This window comes from Coturnix japonica, chromosome 2, assembly GCF_001577835.2.
Source record: "Coturnix japonica isolate 7356 chromosome 2, Coturnix japonica 2.1, whole genome shotgun sequence".
NCBI lineage: Eukaryota > Metazoa > Chordata > Aves > Galliformes > Phasianidae > Coturnix > Coturnix japonica.
In genome coordinates this window covers 85566432-85575436 of record NC_029517.1, presented here as the reverse complement: position 1 = coordinate 85575436, position 9005 = coordinate 85566432, and the positions used below count along the sequence as shown (strand labels likewise).

Below are 9005 nucleotides of genomic sequence, written 5' to 3'. Positions count from 1 at the left end.
TCATGAACCATTTTTGTAATAACTAATGCTTTTACCATCACACTGATGAAGAAAAAAATAAAATCATGGTTTTTAGAAGTTTTCTCACTGTTCTTTCCCCAGACTATTCTTTGTGTATGCTCAGCGTGTAAAAATCTTTAGAAAGTATGACATTTTGCAGACATAGGCAAGGTGTCCCTCAAAAATCAGTGCTAGCTTCTATCTCATTGTAAAGGACAGTGTAAAAATGAGAAGAATAAAATGAAAGGAAAAAAAGGAACTACGATTGCATTTGCTGGTACAGCTGATCACTGACAAGTCATAACCTCAAGAGTTAGTTGACCTCTGTGAGGCCACAATGTGGAACTTCATGATAGAGTATTCAAAGAAACTTGCATCTTCCGTTTTAATGTGTTCTGTTTAAAAATTAAATCAGGCCAAGACTCACTCAGCAGACCAAAGTGTTTGAGGGAGAAAAGAAGCTTTTTTTTCCCCCTCAGGCCATTTCTTGGTTTAGCGGAACAGTTTTGAATATAGTGCCATGACTTAACTAAAGCTGCTCTTTTATGGCAGTATGACAGAGTAGAGAATTCCATTTCTAAATATTCTTTCTGAAGCTTCTATTCCTACAGCTACGGTCATTGCTGTAGTGACCCGTGACCTCAGTTAGATCTATTTTAGACTTTCTTGTTCCCTTGGTAGTCAAGATGGAAGTTAAGAGAGAAGGGTATTGTTTGTGACATCTTTTAACTTCTTAAATAGCTTATTTTCAGTCAGCCTGAGAAGTATCTTTCTCTTCCATAGGGAAGTTCAGGTGTTTAGCTTATGGAGTAATTGTGATACTTCTGGGAGATTCAGCATATGGGAATATTTCTATTTAGCAAGTTATCATCAATCACTGTGTGCTATGCTGCTGAAAGTGACATATTCTGTATGAGATGGAAAATTAATGTCTTCATCACTTTGGAATTAAACATCTCCAGGCACTTTCACAAAATTAGCAATATTAGTACCTAGTGGCTGTCCAGATTGGAAGTAGATAATTTTACCTTTCCAGTATAAAATTCATTCTTGTGTTCCATCTATATACTTTGATTTTCTGATCTGCTTAGTGCTGCTGTAATCCACCAAGCAGTTATTGTGTTCCCCTTCAGAAATTATTCTATGATAGCAGCAGCAAATTGATACTTTATGTAATTCCATTGTGGTTTTATACTTAAAATCTTTCTACTTCCAGGATATCCTTGGGATAATATCAATTATAGAGTTCTATCTCAACATAATTTTTAAAGCCTCATAGTATTTTGCTTCAAAGATTCTTGGCTTTAACATTTCATTGGTGTAACTCCAGCAGATTCCCTATTTTTATCAAACTGAACATTAAAATCAGTCAAAAACTGGAATTAGAAGAAATATAAATAATTGGAGAGGACAATAAGAAAAAATTACATATTTCCAGTCCTTCAAGAATGGTAATTAGAAGTACTGACAATTTTGTTGTTGCATAAATCTGTATACATACCTGAAACACAGCTTCTGCTGTTTGAGTAAAGGAATAAGGAAGAATGAGCTGTCGTTTACTCTCACTCCCTCCTGCCTAATATGCAGGAGTGCTGTCAGTTACTCAATTGCTTGAGTTAGTGGTATACACATGTCAGTGGGGAACCTAACCCAGAGTCATGTGTTCATTTGATCTCTCCACAATTCCTGCTGCTCACACAGGATATAGTAACTAGAAGAAAACCTTACAAAAACTGTGCACTCTGTATTAACTATAAATATAGCACTCTGGCTATCTGTATATAACTTCCCATAGAACAAAACTGAGTAGACAGCTTGGCAGTCTAGTAACACTGAATTTGGTTGCTACAAAGAAGATCCATGTGTCTATCATGTGGCAGTAGGAAGGAACAAAGCTAACAACTTCTTCTAAATCTGAACAGGGAATTTCATTAGTAGAAAAAAAAATATTCTTACTTTATTTATTTAATTTTTTTTCCTCTGTAGCCTCTCCCACTTTCACTGTGCAGTTTTACCTTGGAGCATACAATGCTTGGTTTCCTGAAACTGTTCCAACGAAATAGATGTAACTTCACACTGACCTCCAATCTGAGCTTAATTCCAAACTACAAGTGCATGGTTTGTTCAGCATGCATCAGGAAGTCAGATGAGTCATTTGTGATATCTACACAACTTTCACATCAGCTATACACAAATATTTAAATGTAGATTAGATTTGGGGGAAATAAAAAAGAGTTCTCTGAGCTAAACAACAACAACAAACAAACAAACAAACAAGTTGTATGTGTTGCATTACATAGTTACATAGGAAGAATTATGCAGAGAAGAATTACTTAGGAAAGAATTTAAGACCCAGACAAATATGCTTGTGATGCTTCCCCAGTGTTTTCAGACTCTAGAGGTTAGTTTTATGCTTTGCTGATTCAGACTCCAAAAGAACTTTGCTGAAATCTTAGTGTCCTTCCATCCCTGAAAAGGGAGAGTAACTACAAGGAATTCTTACAAGAGGGAAACAAAAGGAGGGCAGGAAGGGGGGGAAGAAAAAAAAAAAAAAAAAAAAAGAGTATGTAATCAAGAGTATGTAAATATCACAATATTTATTTAAAATAAGAAAGAACTGAGAGCCAGTAGAAGGGTTGTTCTGTATTCAAATGCTTCTGAATTCTTCAAAAATTCAGGGATGGGTGTTTGATACCTGCAAAGCTTTTTCTCCATATACTTGCAACAAAAAAAGTGTGATTGTTTCCTACTTCCCTAATCAAATATGCTGAAAAGAGGAGCTGCAGCAGCTGACTGAACTGAAACAATGCACTGTACAAGAGCCAAGAAATAGTACCAATCTATTTATTCCAGTTGTCATGAACATAACCAAAGACTAAGACAACTATCATTATTTTCTTCCTGAAAAAGAATGGATTTATTTTAAAACAAACAAGCAAGCAAACAAAAACAAACAAAAAAACACTTTAATGCAAAAATAATTCTCAGAACATTTCCAGACAAGAAAAATAACAAGTTTACAAGTTTAAAAGTGTAAACATCTAACATCCACTGTTAAAATATAAATAAGTTCAAGATTTTCTAAATGTTATCTTAAATTCTGGATAAGATTACAGAAGATTGGTAACAGTTTGAGTAGGTATCTTCATAGCTTTACAGATCCAGTGATGAGCATCTTGGCCCTGTCACATTCCTAAGAAATAAGTATTCTGAGCTAGATTTATCTGTAACATTTATCCACATTTTGGTAGATTGATGGAGTCACTTCTAACATTGCTTCTCTGTCACAAGGGTCTTCTAAACAGAGTGAATTGTATACATACTAGTACAGACTATTACATCCTACAGTGGCCCCTTTCACACTATTGCTAGAAATAAACAAAGCTAGAAATTGTTTCTAAAACCCAATTTTTTATAACTTTAATTGGCACATATCAAATTGATGTCCAGAATTATGCAAATAATTGTGGGAATGATCAAGTACCAGTGCCTGGGAACATTGTTTCAATTACTATTTCTGGCATTGTTTCAATTACTGTTATATATGAAGAGTGACAGACGAAATTTAAACCGTCACTTAATGTTGTTCTGACCTTTCATCTCCTGAATCTTTGTAAGTTGCTTTTCACAATTTCATGATGTGTACAATGGCAAATGTTTGCAAAGTCACGAGAGTTATCAATGGATGTTTATATTTGCCAATGTCTACCTGAAAATCTATAGAAATATGCAAGGAAAAATAGTCTATACAATTGCTAAAAAACTTTTTCTACACTTCAGAAAATGAGCAAGTAATGCATAGATGGCAAATGATTATTTGCAGAAGACCTCTCATAGATGAGTATGCTCAAGACATGTTTTGTGGAGCATGCTTTGTGGATGATACTTTAGAAATTATTGGAATTACGTGATGCTAGTACCTAAAGGAAGACATAGTGACTGAGGATGAATACATCTCCTTCTATATATATACCTACATATATACACTTTGCAGGTGGGGGTGAGGGAGGGAAGGAAATAGCAAACAAGTACAGAGGATGTAAAGTGATCTGATACCTGGGTGTGAATAGCTAGAAAACTTCCAGCAAATATTTTTAGATGTAAAAAGAACTTGCATCAGAATCTTGATCTAATATGTTGTCTTCAAAGGAAAATTAACTTTGATTTTCAGTTCAAGATGCAGTATTTTAAAATTGCTTCTGAATATGATCTGATGTTCTTCCTAATGCTGGATTCCTGCTTCAGGAATCTACAGGAAACATTCTGTACAAAGTGATATTCCAGTGTTTCTGAAAAAAAAGAGCCAAACCTAAATCCCTTCTTCAAGAAAACAAATAAAATCATATCCGCAACAAGCAGACATCTAATATGTTTGGTTTCATGTAGTGATTTTCATGCCAAGGTTTGTTCCTCCAGGAGACAACAAAATAATTGTTGCGCATCAGCTTTCTAGTGCTCTCAAACAAGAGTATCCCTGCAGCACATTACTGTCCAAATTATTTTGCAAACATTTGACATATTTCTAATCCTTAAACAACTCTAATTTATCAAAGTAGATGTATTTTTGGCTCAAAGTGAATGTAATTTAAAAAAGGTGTTTTTCATAAATGTGCAGTTCCAATTCTCTAAGAATATTTATATTCTTATGTTCAGATCACTATGTGCTAATATTTTCTTTAATTAAAGTAGTACCGTGGCTATTCTTTGAAATGGGTGTGACTGCTGTAACTTCAAATTTGTCTTCTTGTACAGAGCACTGAGGGCATTTCAGGTTTATTGGGTAAATAGGTAGGATAGCCAGGCATTATGAGCTGGTTTTAATACATCATTTTTACTCTTGCAGGAGAAGACAGTTCATAGCCAAATAAATGATACTGACTGTCAATAACATGCTGCAGACTTTTCTGTCAATTAATAATAACGTTTCTTGAACAAACAAACAAATCGTCAGTGTTTTTGCTTGTTATTGAAATTATCTTTAAAAACAGGGCTAAGTTCTATTCAGTCCAATTTTATTATTGTTTTTGCATACTCTGTCAGTGCTGCTCTGCCTCTCGAAGCAGCTGGTACTCGGCAGCAGACCTTCAAAAATTTGTTGTAGAAGGACATCTAGTGGCACAAGGACTATGAACGCCATGGCAGGCCGAATGTCTGTCAGAGCCTGCGGCTCTCTGCGGAGGACGCAGGGGGATGACCAAGTACAGGGAAATGAATTTTACATGCTCTCAGTGACTTCAAGGAAGAGCAGAGGTGAGTTCTATTACTAACCCCAGGCCCCACTTCGCAAACTACACGTAGTCAGAAAGTGTTAGGGAAGAATCCTACAAACTTTTATACCTTCCTTTGCAATCTAAATTTTTCACCCAATCGAACATGTATCACTGCTGAGGCTGCAACACAGAGTCAATACTATTCAGTGTAGAAACTGTTTTGGTTTTTTGTTTGTTTGTTTGTTTGGCTTCACTAAAAGTACCGACTTTGTATTACTTACTATTTACTGACTATGTTTATAATCCATAAAATCTCTTACCACTAAAATACCTGAAAATCTTACCTGCATTTATTAAAGAGAGAGTATGACAGAGATCTACCACATGTTGTTTGTTCTTTTCTTCTTCTGGAGATAGAAAGCAATGACTGTAAAATGCCTTCCAGGTGGGCAGACTGTGTTTGTTTGAGTCTTTGTTTTACTTTGCTTTACTAAATAATTACACAGAGCATAAACAGATGATATGTGTATTCTTATTTTGTGAAGATGAAAGCATACGTGGATATACTGCTTCAAAGTAGTGTTTTAAGAAACTGCTGTCTCTCTCCAAGTCCTTCTTTACTTCCATTGTATGCAGCTGTGTGAAAGAAAAGAATGTTATTTTGTGGACTTCAGTAGTTGCACATTTTCTATATTTAGCTGTAGCTCATTGACAACCAGAGCTGATTCGGGGTGTTCCTCTCACTTTGTTTCATTCAGGGTGGGAAATATCATGGGACATTTGATTATAATGAACCTCTTTGGCAGTAGGGGAATATATATTCCTATATATAATAAGTCTTTATGTTAGAACAATAAATATCTGGACTGATTAAAAAGAAAAGGCGAAGAAATATTTGCTGTGATCATGGAGAAAAAGGAATAGAGAGATGGAACAAACACACATGGTTTGTTACAATTGGCTCCTTTATGTGTATCAAGTAATGAAAGCTACATCTATAATTCTTCACTAAGGATAGTGAAGATAAGTGGATAGAGCTAAGGATGTTAATTTAAAAGAATATTAATTTCATTAATTATCATTTTGGCTGTCAGGTAAACATTTTTTTTTCTTTTTTATTTTTTTAAGTTTTGCGGTGTTGAATATAAAATTACAGAATGAAAATGGAGAGAAACAAACTTTACAACCTGTACTGAAGTTCTAGGAAATTATGAAAATTACTGTTTTTCTCATTTTTAATTTTTATTTTATTTTAAACATAGGAAAAAAGGAAATATATTTGCATGTTTTCAAGTTTGGAAGACTTGAAATAAAATGATAAAAATAAAAATAAAATAAATAATGGAAACAAAAATAATGAATAAAAATAATAGAACAATTTATAAGTGATTATGTTTTATTATTTTCATCTGGGACATTCCTCTTGCAAAAATGTAATTGGCCATTGTTGCATCAAGGTTCATTTTTAAATTTCATTGCACAAGTTTTTCAATAAGATTATTTCTTTCACTTTTTCCTCTGATTTTCTGATTTTTAAAATGCTGGAATTCGTAGATAAAATGCATCAGGAGTTATTTTCAAAATGCAAACCTGAAAACCAGCCTGTGAAATTCTACAGTTTATAAACATCCATAGCTAGCTTTTTTTCTTCCCTGATATTTCATTATTACTGTAATTGAGGGAAATATATATATATATATTCACGGTAAGGTTTTCACTGGTTCCTCTTTGGCTTTGGCTATGAAAATAAAAATGTGATCCTCTAATTGTATTAAGATATCATATATCCCAGAGTTCCATTTCTGTGTTAAAGAGCCATCTTTCTCCTTGACAATTAGTGATGCTTCTGGCATCGACAGGCAAATGATTTGAGATGCAGGGAAAAAAAAAACTAAAGGAAAACTTATCAGAACATTAGCCAGCACTCTAGTTAATCACCAAAGCAATATTCACCAGATGCAGTATCTGCCATGTGCTAATTTGGGATAATAAGCTAGAAAATACTTTTGGAGATTTGGGAGTATTGCAAAGGACTGATATCTTGCGCATATGGTGAGTAGTCTGTATTACCCATGGTCCCATGAAGTATATGAAACAAAGAATAATTGGTCAAGAAGTGCAAATGATTATGATTAAGAACTGTACTTCAGATAGTTAATTACCTAACCACATCCATTAAGTCATCTGCACAAAAGTAAATGACCAGAGGGTTTAAATTAGCAATGACTGAAAAAGATTCTTTTGACATTTGGAGTTGAGTATCACAGTTAACAAAAATGTTAGGGGAAAGACAGGAGAATATAGAATACAACAAACTTAAACTTCACTTAAATAATGCGTCTATATGTGCAATGATGCCAAATTTTAACTATAATGAATGAGTATCTGAGATTGTATGTAGAGCTCAGATAACAGACAGGTGAATGTGAGCACAGTTGCAGGAAGCATAACAAGTTGTATGAATGTTTTTCCTTTCTTGAGAGCGGAAAGTTAATGTTATACTCAAGCACTGATTTTAGACACAAATTTTCATAGTAAGACTGCAAGGGCTCTGAGTCAAACTATATGGTTCCTGCAACCATTTCCCTTCCCCTCCAAGGGTTGGGTTGCAGGCTGTAGGGCTGGCTCTGATGGATGGCAGTGACCTGGGATGAAATACAGGATAGCTTCCTCATAACCTTTCCTGTGTCATGCCTCCTCCTCACTGCTCCTTGCCTTTTTCAGCTTGGCCTTTAAAGTGCCTTGCATAGCCATATGGAGGCCATTCTCACTGGACCTTCTCTGTTCTTGCTCAGGAGCTGGAGGACCAGGTGCTGCATCAGGGCTCTACAGCAATCCCATGTGCTGCTCTGTAAGAGACAGAGGGAAGGAAGGTGACACCAGGATGCTATTCATACTGCTGCCCTCTGCTTGTATCCTCTGAGCCAAACAGAACAGATCTGAGTTACTGGGAAGAAATCTTGGCAGTTTTAATCAGCATCTGCTGGGAAGGGTGAGAAATCATTTGTTTCTCTTTTCTCCTCTGAAGACCTCGCGCAAATGGCTAAAAAGAGAAATTTTCACTAGATCCAAAATATAGTTTTTGAATTCACAAGCTTCTGATCCTATTGAGTTTGAAATTATTTCTGTTTCCCTGGAGCAAATTTACTCTTCAAAGCTGTACTCTTTACCATTTCTTTTTTATTTTTTTATTTTTTATTTATTTATATTTATTTATTTATTTATTTATTTATTTATTTTTCCCCAGGGAAAGCAAACAAGACAAAACACCAGAAAACACCACAGCATCAGAACCCAAAAGGTAAGCAATTAATAGTCCTGCTCAGTTCGGCTCAACTGCAGTCTGCTGCTATTTACTAGGAGTCTAAAAATGAACTTTCAAAAGTACCCTCAGTGGTTAACTACTGGATCAGTCATGCAACAGATAAGTATCACACTTCATTTATGATACTATTTAGAAACCTGAGCCCAGACCTCTAACCAAAGTGACAACATGCTTGATGAAATTCATCATGCCTTTGTGCCTCATTATGAAGAGCAAATAATAAAGATTTTTTTTCTGAACTCATCAGCTATGCAAATTACTTGAAGGTTGTGGAAAGTGTGGGGAAATAGTGTTTCAAACCATTCTGAATCAGCCTGGTTTCACTCTGACAGAAGCTAGTAAGAATTTTCCAGAGTTCAGTAGGAGTGTCAGTAAGCTAATAATGCTTCCCTTTTAAAAATCTCATCCTTAATGCTTCTAAGCAGCTTTGAACGCCCAAAGTGAAAAGTCCCTTTAGAAGTGCAAAATCA

At 35.0% G+C, this 9005-nt stretch overlaps 1 long non-coding RNA gene across 1 annotated transcript; it reads left to right on the top strand.

Moving 5' to 3' along the window:
• Window positions 1–5164: 5164 nt before the first annotated feature.
• LOC107309915 lies at window positions 5165–8472 on the top strand. The gene is made up of 3 exons (XR_004306424.1): window positions 5165–5250; window positions 8006–8202; window positions 8458–8472. It is a non-coding gene; the product is annotated as an uncharacterized LOC107309915 (long non-coding RNA).
• Window positions 8473–9005: the final 533 nt, after the last annotated feature.